General features: G+C 47.5%; 1 protein-coding gene across 3 annotated transcripts in view; it reads right to left on the bottom strand.

Annotated features, from left to right (window-relative positions):
- Positions 1-13218, bottom strand: part of b4galt2 (UDP-Gal:betaGlcNAc beta 1,4- galactosyltransferase, polypeptide 2) — a 397537-nt gene that overhangs the window by 23952 nt on the left and 360367 nt on the right. The gene's annotated exons all lie outside the window — the stretch shown is intronic.

Below are 13218 nucleotides of genomic sequence, written 5' to 3'. Positions count from 1 at the left end.
AGGTATCCTTAGCCTTTGAGGCCCCCACCCCCCTCCCCCAAATCTTATTGTCGTGACTGCATTGACTCAGGTTGGGCATTTGTCGCATGCTGGGTGGGCAAGCAGATAGTAACCATGCTTAATTCAGCCTGAGTGGTTCATGAGGAGATGGGTTCTCCCCCGTACCATGTGTTGGTCTTAGTCGCACATGACTAGTCTGGGGGCAACCTGCAGGAGATGCAGCTAGGCCCATACTCAGAACTCCAACACATGTTCTATTCACGGTGATGAGACTGTGGAAGGGGAGCCTCAAGGTCTCGTGGCCAAGAGCCATCTGCTGGCCTCGGCACCGTACCTAGTTGCACCTCTTTGCCATGGGAGCAAAGACCATGTGTTTCCGAAAGTGATGAATGCAGAATGTGTCCGGGGTTGGGGAGGGGGGAGGAGGAGTTGGGAGCAGCCGTACTATATTTTTGTGATTGATCATCAGTAGCGTGGACAGGAAGCACTGGGGGCCTCAGATGGTCGGGGTGCGGCATGTGTGTGCAGAGTACATGAGCAATTAGCCCCAATGAATAGTCTTCTCTGTTTTGCAGGAGAAAAATGCGCACAATGCTTATGAGTGTTTGCGCACTGGAGGCAGCCAGGCCCAGCTGGTGATATTAAACCGTTTTGAGCAGGAGGCCCTGGAGCTTGAAAGGTGCCATGCGCCCAGGTCCACAGTTGTCGGTGAGGCTGGGGTGGAGTGGCCAGGTATTTGAGGTCCACAGTGACATCCGCTTTGTCTTCCCACCATCCAAAGCACTAATGATTGTTGGAATCGTTAATGTAGCAACACTGCTCATTCACAGACTGATAGAGTCAGACGTGTGGGTTATAGACAAAGGTCCCTCAGCCCTTCGAAGGTGCGTGTGTCAAGCACCTTCCAAAGTTGCCTTATCACATTTCCTACCACTATCCCCATGGCCTTGTATGCCATGGCATCGCAACTGCACATCCAAATACTTATTACATGTTAGGAGGGTTTGTGCCTCCACCACCTTTTCAGCCAGTGTATCCCACATTACTCTGTGCAAAAGTTCCTTATCACCTCACCTGTCAACCTCATGCCCCTTACCTTAAATAAATGCCACCAGGTTAGTCATCCCTCCACCAAGGGGAAAAGTTGCTTTCTGTCCACCCTATCTATGCCCCTCATAATGATATGAAGCTCAATAATGTCACCCCTCAATCTCCTGTGCTCCACGGCAAATATCACCAGTGCATGCTATGTGCCCTCATAACTCCAACTCTCCAGGCCAGCATGCATCTTGGTCAGCAACCTTTGCACTCTCTCCACTCCAATCACATCCCTTCCATGAAGCGCTGATCACAACTGAACGCAGAACTATAGCTGTTTGCTGCACTTCCAACGTGACCTCCCTGTTCCTACATTCTATTCCTCAGTTAATAAAGGCAAGTATGGCATTTACCTTTTTAAATACCTTATGTGCCTGTCCCGCTACCTTAATGGGCCTGTCGACATGCCCAGCAAGGTCCCGCTAATCATTCTTACATTCCACGGTCCTACCATTCCTTGTGTATTCCCGTACCTTGTTTGTCCTGCCTAAGTGCATCAGCTCACACTTATCCATATAACATTCCATTTGGCATTCCTTAGGTCATCTGACTAGCTCGTTTGTATCCGTCTGCAATGTTTGGGCCTCCTCCTGACTATCTGCCACCCCACCTATGTTCGTCTCCTTAGGTTCTGGAAGTTTGAATGCATTATGAGCGTGGGGGAAAGGGCTGAAGCGAGTCATTGTGTGGACGGTAACTGATCCACTGTCCTTGTTGTTATTTTCAGCATCATCAGAGGCTGCTGACCAGGCTCCATTTACAGATGCCCCCTCTCTCACCTGAGGGCCCTGAACTGTCACCTGCATCGCATCATTTCAGTGAGCCAGGCACCAGCGCAGAGACTAGCACATCGGTGGGAATTGTAACATCAGCTAGTGTCCCAGGGCACAGTGGAGAGGGCACTTCACAATCGCTGGAGGAGATGGCAGAGATAGGGTGCTGATGGCACCAGCAGCCGGAGGACTGGAGGGGACCAGGCACATGCTGAGTCGGGCCGTGACATGCCTCTGGAGTCGCCCGCCACACAGCAGCTGGGTGTGCAGGAGCATCTGGGAGTGTTGCATGAGAGTATGGTCAACTTGGTGTCCATGGTGGAGGAATCCACGCAGAGCATTGGTGATGCCATGAGCCTCATGTCAGAGCGTCATGCTTCCTCCATGGAGTGGCGACTCTCCTGGTGAGGGGCTTCCAGCAGGACAACCAGCTTCTCCTGGGGATACGCTCTGACCTGCAAGCCCTCACAGTGCCAGTGGCCACAGCTGGTCATTGGCAATGTGGGAGATGATCTGGGCACCGAGTGTCCCAGTGTGGTGCCCATACATCTACGGTGAGCAGGGAGGTCCGAAGTGACCTCACGTTGGCGCAGCAGCTGCCTGTCGTCTCTGCTGGCTCCTTTCAGGGTGCTCTGGATGAGGGCAGCAGCTCCTCTGCCCCTCTGCCAGTGACCATTGCATCCATTGAGGCTGTGATGACTGGGGAGATGCCAGCTATGGAACTGGCCACTCCCTCCCAGGCAGGGCCAGCACAGGCTCCAAGGGCCAGAGGATGTCCACCAAGGCCATCGAGGCCAACGGGACAGCAGAGTCAGCAGGCTGTCTCAGAATCCACTCCCAGCGATGGGGTGGCACTAAAACATAGCACCCGGAAACGTAAGCATAAGGCACCTTAGACACACCATGGGTTTCTCACTGGTGCTTTTGTGTTGGCCCTAGATTAGGGAATTATTATTTTTTGCAGTTGTAAAAATGTTTGGGATTCATTTTGTTGGACCATATGATGGATCAAAAAATCCACATGTGTTACCATGGCTGAGGGTGGCTCCTTTGTGCTGCATTTGTACGTATTACAGACATGTCATGAGTGTTTGAGTGGACACTGAGGTTTATGTCCAAAGCCCTCAGTTGTAGCTGATGAAGTAGCAGATTTAGCACTTAAGTGCCGAGTATGGAAGTGCCAGGCAAGGTAGGTCCTCCAGATCCATTTGTGTGGAGCTAGCTGAAGGTTCGTTGGATTAAGGTGTCCCTGCTTCCTTGGTGTGGTGCCGGATCAGTGTTCAGCCCCTCATCGTTGCCCTGTGCTTCCTCATCCTCCGAATTAGTGCTGGACTCATCGTGTGCAGCCGCATCCTCTGCGTCAACGTCTTCATCGTCCACTGCTTCCCCCCTTTCCAGCGCAAGATTGTGCAGAGCACAGCATGCTACCACTATCACCGACACACGATTGGGGGGGGTACTGGAGTGTGCCCCCTGAGCAGTCCAGGCATCGGAAGCGCATCTTGAGAAGACCGATGGTTCTCTCCTCCACAGCCCTTGTGGAGGCGTGGCTCCTATTGTACCGCTGCTCAGCTTCTGTTCTTGGATGGCGGAGAGGCGTCATGAGCCGCCTTCTGAGGCGACAGCCCTTGTCACCCAGCAGCCATCCATCCAGCCGGGCTGGAGCACTGAAGAGCCCCGGCAGCTGGGAGTGTCTGAGGATGTAGGTGTTGTGGGAGCTGCCTGGTATCTTGCATAGACTTGTAGAATCAGCATCCTGTGATCTCACACTATCTGCACGTTCATGGAGTGGAAGCCCTTCCTGTTGACAAAAACACCGAGCTCACCTGCTGGCACCTTGATGGCCACATGTGTGTAGCCTATTGCACCCTGGACTCAGAGGAAGCCAGCAATGGCCGCAAAGCCTCTGCCTCGTTGTGTCTGGCTTGCCTGGTTGCAGCGGAAGTGGGTGAAGGTCAATGCCCGTCTGGACAGTGTGTCTGTAACCTGCTTGACACAAGTGTGGACAGCTGATTGGGAGACACCACACAGATCGCCCACCGAGCCCTGGAAGGAGCCAGAGGTAAAGAAGTTAAGGGCAACTGTGTCCTTCAGAGCCACTGGCATAGGGTGTCCACCCACACAGTTAGAGATCTCTGAGCCAATCATCTGACAGACATAGTTGTCTGTCTCCCTTGACAGTTGGAGCTTCCTTCAGCACTGCATTTCAGTCATATTGAGATAGCTGCTTCTCTGCCTGTATACTCTGGCAGCAGGATCGTGGTGTCTTCTGTGATCCCTTCCACCTTGGACTACCTCTTGGCTCAGTGCCCCTTGTGCCTGCGCCTGTACTCCCAAAGGTGGCTCTCCTGGAGTCTGAATGTATTCTCCTGGTCTCCTCCTCTTTTATTCTAGCCCTCCCTACCACCTCAGAGGAGCTGCCTCCAGTGGACATGTCAGAACCCATACCCAGGCTAAAGGGAGGCCTCCAGAAAGCTGCAGGCCCGATAAAGATTGCTGAAAAGAGTGCTGAGCTGAAGGTTCAAACTACACCAAAAGCTGCTGGAATTCATTCTGAACTGCTACAGATCACACAGGAAAGTTTAAAACACTTTCTGCAATAAATACTTCACAGACCAGATTGACAACCCCATTGAGCCCTCTTATCCCGCCCATGGATGAGTTTTATTAAGAAGTCGCTTACCCGCCTGCCCTTTGTGCCCGTGCGCCTGAAAATTGGCGTAGATTGCTGAGTTAAGGGCCTTAACTAGCCCGTTAATTAATGGCAGACGTGCGTTGCACTTCGTCGGGTGCCCGCCCAACGAAATATCGCAATGGCGCGCGGTGACGGCGGGACGCTCGCCCGACGTCACCGCACGTCATTTTATGTGCTGATGTGTGGGGCCTACCCCAAGAAATCTTATATCTTGGAGAATTGCAGGAACCCTGAGGAGAATTAGTGAATTCCTGAGTGCTGTGACACAGCTTGGTTTGGTCCCAGGAAAAGTGAAAGAACCCTCAAAATTCTGTAACATACAGGGGGACCTTTGCACAGAATTAAAAACAGAATGGGAAGTGGTCTGTTGAGATTTTCAGGTTTAAAATCTAAATGTTTATGAAACATGTAGTATTAAGTTAGTAGCATGTGTTTTGGTTAACTCTTTTATCGTAAAAGTATTTGTTTAAAACATGAAATCTTGTGGCATGATTCTTTCAGTTAATAACTGGGGGTTCGGCATAGAGAAAAGGGTAATAAGAATGGAAGCAAACACAACATCCATTCTGCAACAAGATCCCACAAACAACAACGAGGGAATGATCAATTTCTGTTTTATGGTGGTATTGCTCAAAGGAGAAATATAAGCCCGGATAACCAGAGGACATCTTGCTCATCTTTCAACAGTGCTCACGTTGTTTTACGAACATACGAATTCAAAGCAGGACTAGGCCGTTCACTCCCTCAAGCCTGCTCCGCCATTCGATTAAATCATTGTTGATCTGACTATGGCCTCAACTCCACATTCTGCCTACCCCACTAACCTCTGACTCCCTTCTTAGTCAAGAATCTATCTACCTTTGCTTTAAAAATGTTCAATGACTCTGCCTCCACTGCTCTCTGGGGAAGAATTCCAAAGACTTACAATCCTTAGAGAAAGAATTTCTTCTCACCTGTCTTAGATGGGAGACCCCTTATTTTTAAATTATGTCCCCTAGTTCTAGTCTCTCCCACAAAGAAATACATCCTTTCAGCGTCTACCCTGCGAAGTGCCCTCAGGATCTAATATGTTTCAATAAGATCACCTCTCATTCTTCTAAACTCCAATGGATACAGGCCCAGCCTATTCAACCTTTCCTTGTAAGGTAACCCCCCCCGATCCCAGGTATCAGTCTGAACTGCTTTTAATGCATTTATATCCTTTCTTAAATAAGGAAACCAAAACTAACGAGTATCAGAATGACAGGGCCTTGATTTACCATCATGTTCTCTAAATGCAATACTCTCTCAGTAGTGCTCCGGAGTGGATGTGTCTTGTGCACCCAGATTCTGGAGTAGGGATTGATTCCAAAAATGTCTGATCCAGAGACAACAAACTGAGCCAAACTGACACTTACTGGAATCCTTGGAATATTGGTACAGTGATCGTGTCATCAGCTGGGACACAGTTGCCATGTTAGTTATTTGGCATCGTATCATCAGCTGTCCTACAAACATCTAACACCCAACACGATGTTCCACTATCCTGGGGTAGTTTCTGTTATTTTTACATATTCTTAGGGGAGAATTCTTTTCCCGTCGTGGGGTTGGACGGGAGTAGACGTGGGCGGGTGCGCAGCCGATCAGGGGCGTTGCCATTTTATGCGGGCGGGCCAATTAAGGCATATGCACGAAAGAGCACAGAAATCTTCCTAAGGCACAGAGCTGCCTCAGGGAGATTAGTTTGATTTTCAAAAATTTTAATAAGGAAAAAAAAAATTTAAGACATGTCTCCTCATGTGGCACAACCTGAAGATTTGAGCAGCTAGTTTCTTTTTTTGCTCTTTTTTGGATGGTGCAGACAGGATGTGCTGAATGGCCTCCTTTCTGTGCCATAACTTTTCTATGGTTCCATTTGCATTGTGGCCTCCAAGACACCTAAGACTGGAGAACCATATTCATGGCTCTTGTTGCGTTTTCTTGGACCTCCTCAAATCTCAATTAGATCTATTTCCATCTCTATTAACCTTGCCCTCATCAGCCATTTCTCACTAAAGCCCAATTCTTATTTATTCCACTTCCTCTTTCCAATTTTCCACTTACACTTTCGCTCCAATTACAGATCGCAGAAGGGAAAAAACAGTAAAAACTGGGAAATAAGAGTACTGGTCTAAATTATATTTTTCCTTCAGGATCTTAACAAGGAAGAGGCCCAAAGGGTGTAATGGTGAGATGGAGCTAGCAAGCAAAGAAAGATATAACCGATTGTAGGTATAAGGATAAACACACCGATCTCATTTAGAAGTTTTTATTTTAAGCCTTGCAAATCTGAAAAGGAAACCCCAAGCCAGCGGCTACTTTGAAGCAAACAAGAATTTTCAGCCCTTAATCAAGTTGTTATGGCAGCAGACCCTCTAAATTGTGCACCTCCAAATTAGGCAAGAAAACAAACAAACAGATAATTAATCCGCCAGCACTCGAAGATTATAATGCCATGACTTGCTGCAAAATTCAGGATGGCCTGCTAGAGTGGGTGAGGACGATAATCGGCTTAATGAGAAAAGCCTATCAGTGTACAAAATACCACTTTATCCACTGAAGATCAATACAAAGAAAAAATGATACTGCTGCAAATATTCCCTCACTTACCCACCCAATTTTTTTTTTTAGAAACTTCATGAATTCCAGTGGCCATTAGTGGTTGGAAGAAACAAACTTTTCCTCCCACTTAACAGGCTTTTGTCAACACCAGAAAGTCTTTTGGCTTCTTCAGGAAGATCTAAACTGCACACTGACTCATTACCAAAATATAACAGTAGATGATGCTGTTGAGTCTTGGCTGAAAGATATATTTCTGCTGCCTTCCCACCATTGTTTCCTCCCTGGGAGATGAGAATTCTTGAAAAAATACGGCTAGTTCTGATTATATATGTTTGAAAAAGCGGCACAAGCTAACTACACAAATTTAATGAGTGAATATTGAACTACACTCGGGTAATTTTAACACTCCACCCACACCAAGTTGGGCAGAGCAGTGTTGGGATGGAGGAGGGGGGGGTGCATAGTGAAAAATAGGAAAACTAACCTGGCCTTAAAGGGCGCTTAAGGGCCTCCTCCCATAGCCACTGGTACTTTGAAATCTGGCAGCCTTTTATTGCGATCTGTCCTGTTTGGACACCTTGTGACCAACAGAAGTCCCCCCCCACCACAGTGCTCCCACCCAGCCTACCACCTCCCCAACCTCCACACAGCTGCCCCCACACTCAAGCTGGCCCCAGCAAAAACCCTCACTCACCTTCTAAGCAGGCTCCATGGCTCCCCAGAGTGACGGACTGCCTGCCGTACCAGCAGTGGCCACTGACCCCGGCGATTGATCAGCAGCTCTCTTGACGCATGACGTCTTCCCAGATGGGTACAGAAGTCCCGCCCCTAGCCAATCAATGGCCTGATGGCCATAACATTGGCTTGGGACAATCCAGCTAAGTGAAGGTGGGCTCCCCCCTGACTTTTAAAGCCAGGGGTGAGGCCACCAACTCTATGTAAAATCCAATCCAATGTCTTCCCTAATCAGAAACAGAAAATGCTGGAAAAATTCAGCAGGCCTGACAGCATCTGTGGAGAGAGAAACAGAGTTGATGTTTTGAGTCCGTATTACCCTTCTTCAGAGCTGAAGAGAAGTGGAAATGTGATGAAATTTATACCGTTTAAGGGGGAAGGAGCAGGTGAAGCTGGAAAGAAGGCCAGCGATAGGTGGAGAGAAAGGAGAGATTGACGAAGATGTCATGAACAAAAGGACAAAGGGAGTGTTAATGGTAGTGGTAAGGGCTAAAAAAAGCTGTGTTCCAACATGTTCATGACATCTTTGTCAATCTCTCCTTTGCCCCCACCTATCGCTGGCCTTCTATCCAGCTTCACCTGCTCCACCCCCCTCAAACAGTATAAATTTCATCACATTTCCACTTCTCTTCAGCTCTGAAGAAGGGTAATACGGACTTGAAACATTAACTCTGTTTCTCTCTTCACAGATGCCGTCAGACTTGCTGAATTTTTCCGGCATTTTCTGTTTTTGTTCTGGATTTCCAGCATCTGCAGTATTTTGCTTTTATCTTCCCTAATCAGTACTGACACCCTACTTCCCTTTTTTACTTCTCCATCTTTTTTGAACACTATGGCCCAGATCTTCTGGTCTCTGGATCGTTGCAGACCAGATGTACCCCTCAGGATACACTTTGGGATCCCATGGAAGTCCCGATGCACTGACTCTGTGAGAATTGTCCAGGAAGTTTGAACTTCCGATGAACATTTACCCTGCACCCCAGGACCCTCTGAAAAAGTTTCCAGGTCTGAGTTAGAGTCGGAGACTTCAGACAGTTTGACTTACTTACCAGAATAGTTACCCAGGAAATGTTAGACAGAAAAATTGTAGTCTAACTTCTGGGTAACTATACGACTGATACAACAACCCTCCTTGACTACCTCCTCTGACTCCCACCTGACCCCCTAACTGCCACCCTGGCCCAAGCCTCCTGCCCCAGGACTGGTCCCAATGCCCCAAGAATCTGAAGCATGCACCATGCCTCAAGCCACACATTGATTTCCCACCCTCCCAGCACCACCCCCACTAACATTATCTTCCTATCTCTACTCTCAGTAGCACATGGCTTTGGGAGCAATCCAGAGATTGCTACCATCAAGGTCCTGCTTCTTAACTTCCTCCCTAGCTCCTGAAAAGCTGACTGTAGGATCTCAATGGGCCTACGCTCACTGGAGTTCAGAAGAACGAGAGGTGATCTTATTGAAACATGTGAGATTCTGACGGAGGCTTGACAGGGTAGACGCTGAGAGAATGTTTCCTCTCATGCAGGAATCTAGAACTAGGCGGCACAGTTTTAAAAACAAGGGATTTCCCATTTAAGATGGAGGTAAGGAGGAATTTCTTCTCTCAGAGAGTTGTTAGTCTTTGGAATTCTCTTCCCCCTGAGAGCAGTTGAGCCTGGGTCATTGAACATATTCAAGACTGAGCTAGATGGATTTTGGACTGATCAGCGAGTCAAGGGTTAAGGAGCAGCTGGTAGGAAAGTGGAAGTGAGGCCACAATCAGAACAACCATGATCTTACAGAAAGGCAGAGCAGGTTTGAAGGATCGAATGGCGTACTCCTGCTCCTATTTCTTATGATCTTATGATACTTGTCCTCTCTATGTCATTGGAATTGACGTGTACCACAACTTCTAACTCACTCTCCCTGCAGAATATTATCCTTTGATATCATTTACCCTGGCACGAGGGAGGTAACATACCATGTGGGACTCATGATGATGGTTACAGAAATGCTCGTCTGTCGCCTAACTACGGAATCTCCTATAACAACTGGATTTCTACTCTCTGCTGTTCCTTCTGGTGCAGTCCCTTGCCCATTAGTGCTCTGGTCTGAAGTGCACTCCTTCAAGGTGTTGTCACTCCCAGCAGTCTCCTATACTACTGAGTACCTATTTGAAAGCAGCACACATCCTGACTACTGCTGTACTTCCTTTCTCTTTCTGATGGCCACCCATCTACTGCCCTGAACTCTTACTGCCTTTTGGGGGTGGGAGGGGCTCCTCCTGGAACATATGATCCAAGAGGCACCTCTCTCTGATGCCCTGTAGTGATTCCAGCTGCCCCTCAAGCTCAGGAATCCTGAACTCGGGCTTAAGCAGTTGGAGCTAATTCCTGTACAAGTGGTCTCCGAGACTCAAATAGTGTCCTGAAGTTCCCACAGAGTGCAGGAATTGCAAACAATAGGTTTCAGATGCCCATCCTTGATCAAAAAAACCCTGTATTCCCTCTTTTATGACCTAGTTAGTATGTTGCTAAACTGTTCATTTTAATTAATGCCTCTAGACCTGCTCAGTGCTAATAGACTTATTAATTCACTAATTGTTATACTTGCCCCGATTGACGCTTCTAATTTCCCAGATCCTAATTTGAACAAATTGCCTAGTTTAGAGAAAAAAAAGAGATACTCACCAACCAATCACTTACCTGCTTTCCTGTGACATCACAAATTTTTCCCGAACATGGTCAGTTGTTTCTGAACTTGTTGGCTCATTTATCCTCCCGTCACTCTCGGGCCTGCTCTTTTATCTTCCCATCATTCTTAGGCCTGCTCTTTCATCCTCCCATCAACCTCGGGTCTGCTCTTTCATCCTCCCATCAACCTCGGGCCTGCTCTTTCATCCTCCCATCAATCTTGGGCCTGCTCTTTCATCCTCCCATCAACCTCGGGCCTGCTCTTTCATCCTCCCATCAATCTCGGGCCTGCTCTTTCATCCTCCCATCAATCTCGGGCCTGCTCTTTTATCCTCCCGTCTCTCTCAGGCCTGCTTTTTCATCCTCCCATCAATGTTGGGCCTGCTCCTTTATCCTCCTGTCACTCTCAGGCCTGCTCTTTCATCCTCCCATCAATCTCGGGCCTGCTCTTTCATCCTCCCATCAATCTCGGGCCTGCTCTTTTATCCTCCCGTCTCTCTCAGGCCTGCTTTTTCATCCTCCCATCAATGTTGGGCCTGCTCCTTTATCCTCCTGTCACTCTCAGGCCTGTTCTTTTAAACTCCCATCAATCTCGGGCCTGCTCTTTTATCCTCCCATCACCCTCGGGCCTTCCCGTTTATCCTCCCATCACCCTCGGGCCTTCCCGTTTATCCTCCCATCACCCTCGGGCCTTCCCGTTTATCCTCCCATCACCCTCGGGCCTTCCTGTTTATGCTTCCATCACCCTCGGGCCTTCCTGTTTATCCTTCCATCACTCTCAGGCCTTCCCGTTTATCCTCCCATCACCCTCGGGCCTTCCTGTTTATGCTTCCATCACCTTCGGGCCTTCCTGTTTATCCTTCCATCACTCTCAGGCCTACTCTTCTGCCAGCCTTGCTGTGCTTTCACTCTTGGGCCTGGTCTTTTATCCTCCCGTTGGTCTTGCTGTGTTCTCACTCTCGGGCCTCTTTGTTATCCTCCTGCCAGACTCACTCTGCTCTCACTCTCAGGTTTGTTTTTTAATCCACCTGCCCGCCTCACTCTGCTCTCGTTTTCACACGTCTCTCTTGTTGGAAATGGTCATTGCCTGACACTTGTGTTGTGCAATTGTTATTTATCAGCCCAAGCCTGAATGTTGTCCAGGTCTTGCTGCATACAGGCACAAGCTGCTTAAGTATCTGAAAGTGGCGAATGGTACTGAGCACTGTATAGAGTCAGCTGTTCACTGATGATTGTAAAGATGCAACTTCTTTCATTCTTCACAGATAGTGCTGCTTCTATTAAGTAGACACGTCAGCTTATGAAGAAATGTTACTTTATGACCTCTGGTTAAACCTTTTAAGTAGGGAAACATAATTATCAGAATATAATGGGCATACAGAATTAGCTAATGATCTCGAGTTACTTAATGTTGTCCATCATTTACTCTCTGATCAAATCCCTAAAAGCAAGACTGAGAGACAGTATTACATTAAGTTTTAGATTTTCCAGATGGCAAAATCATGTTCTTGTGATGCCGTAAGTATATCATTTCTCACGTACAGGCAAGTGACAGTGCTGGCAAAGCACAATGTATTTGTGTCAGCCTGGAAGATAAGCACTAGCACTGTCCATCTGAAATCTCATTACTTTGTACTAATTTCAGGAAATGGCTTCACATCTCATTAGCCTCTCCAGATACCTGGAGATCTCTGCTCGGTTTAAGAAGCTGCTATACGTGGCCTGTCCTTTTGATTTTCTCTGCAGATAACAAAATGCTGTTTATTCCAATAACATTTACAATTTTTTTGTCTACAAAGATTAGAATAGTTCATTGCAATCATTGGTACTGCACAGAGACTGTCCTGTCAGAAGATGCAATATGAATCACAAACTCAACCATGGTAACCAACATGTGACCATAAGTAGGTTGTTGCATTGCTCTGATCGCTAGCATTTTAAGTAAGAGAGGTCTAAGAAAAAAAAAGACGCTACTTAGCTGTGAAGCTCTTGAGGACAATTGTTTATTTTCTTCAACATTACACATTGTACACTTCCTTGAGCATTAGGACATCTACTCCACAATAGTGTTGCAAAGACTGGGTGATCTATCATGGTTACATTACTTTACCATCCCCCCTGAACTATGACGTTGCAGTGGTCAAGTACATTTCTGTAATATCATTAACCCTGATTTTGTGTTACAGTTCATTCGGGGAGTCTGAGTTACTGTGGCAACATGCACCTTTTAGATGCATGTTGTAGTCTGAAGCTTTTGGATAGTGATGGAAAAGGTTCCAACTTTCTTCCCAAAACATGGCTGACCAAGAATTTCTCCTGCTCTTAACGCCTGCCTTTGGCATGTGGTGGAAGTATTTACAAGTTGATATTCAACCTGTTTGGCTGCGTTACAAGCGCAGCTTCACCTTGGCCATCAAGTCCTGGGGTGGGACTCGAACCCGGAGATTCTGGCTCAGAGGCACCACGAGACCTCCCATTAACACTGATACTACATCCCTGTCTCCAGGTTCTAACAGTCTCATACCCACCCACCCAATTCCCACACCAGTGTTAAATTAGGGCTGAGGTTTGCTAATGCACAGGTTCATAGTACAGGCTACTGTAAGTAGTAAAAAAAACTGCCAAATATTTTCAGGAATTTAAAATGCAGACAGTAAAATGG

The sequence above is a fragment of the Cetorhinus maximus genome, chromosome 17, assembly GCF_964194155.1.
Source record: "Cetorhinus maximus chromosome 17, sCetMax3.hap1.1, whole genome shotgun sequence".
NCBI lineage: Eukaryota > Metazoa > Chordata > Chondrichthyes > Lamniformes > Cetorhinidae > Cetorhinus > Cetorhinus maximus.
This window is presented reverse-complemented; position numbering and strand designations above follow the sequence as displayed.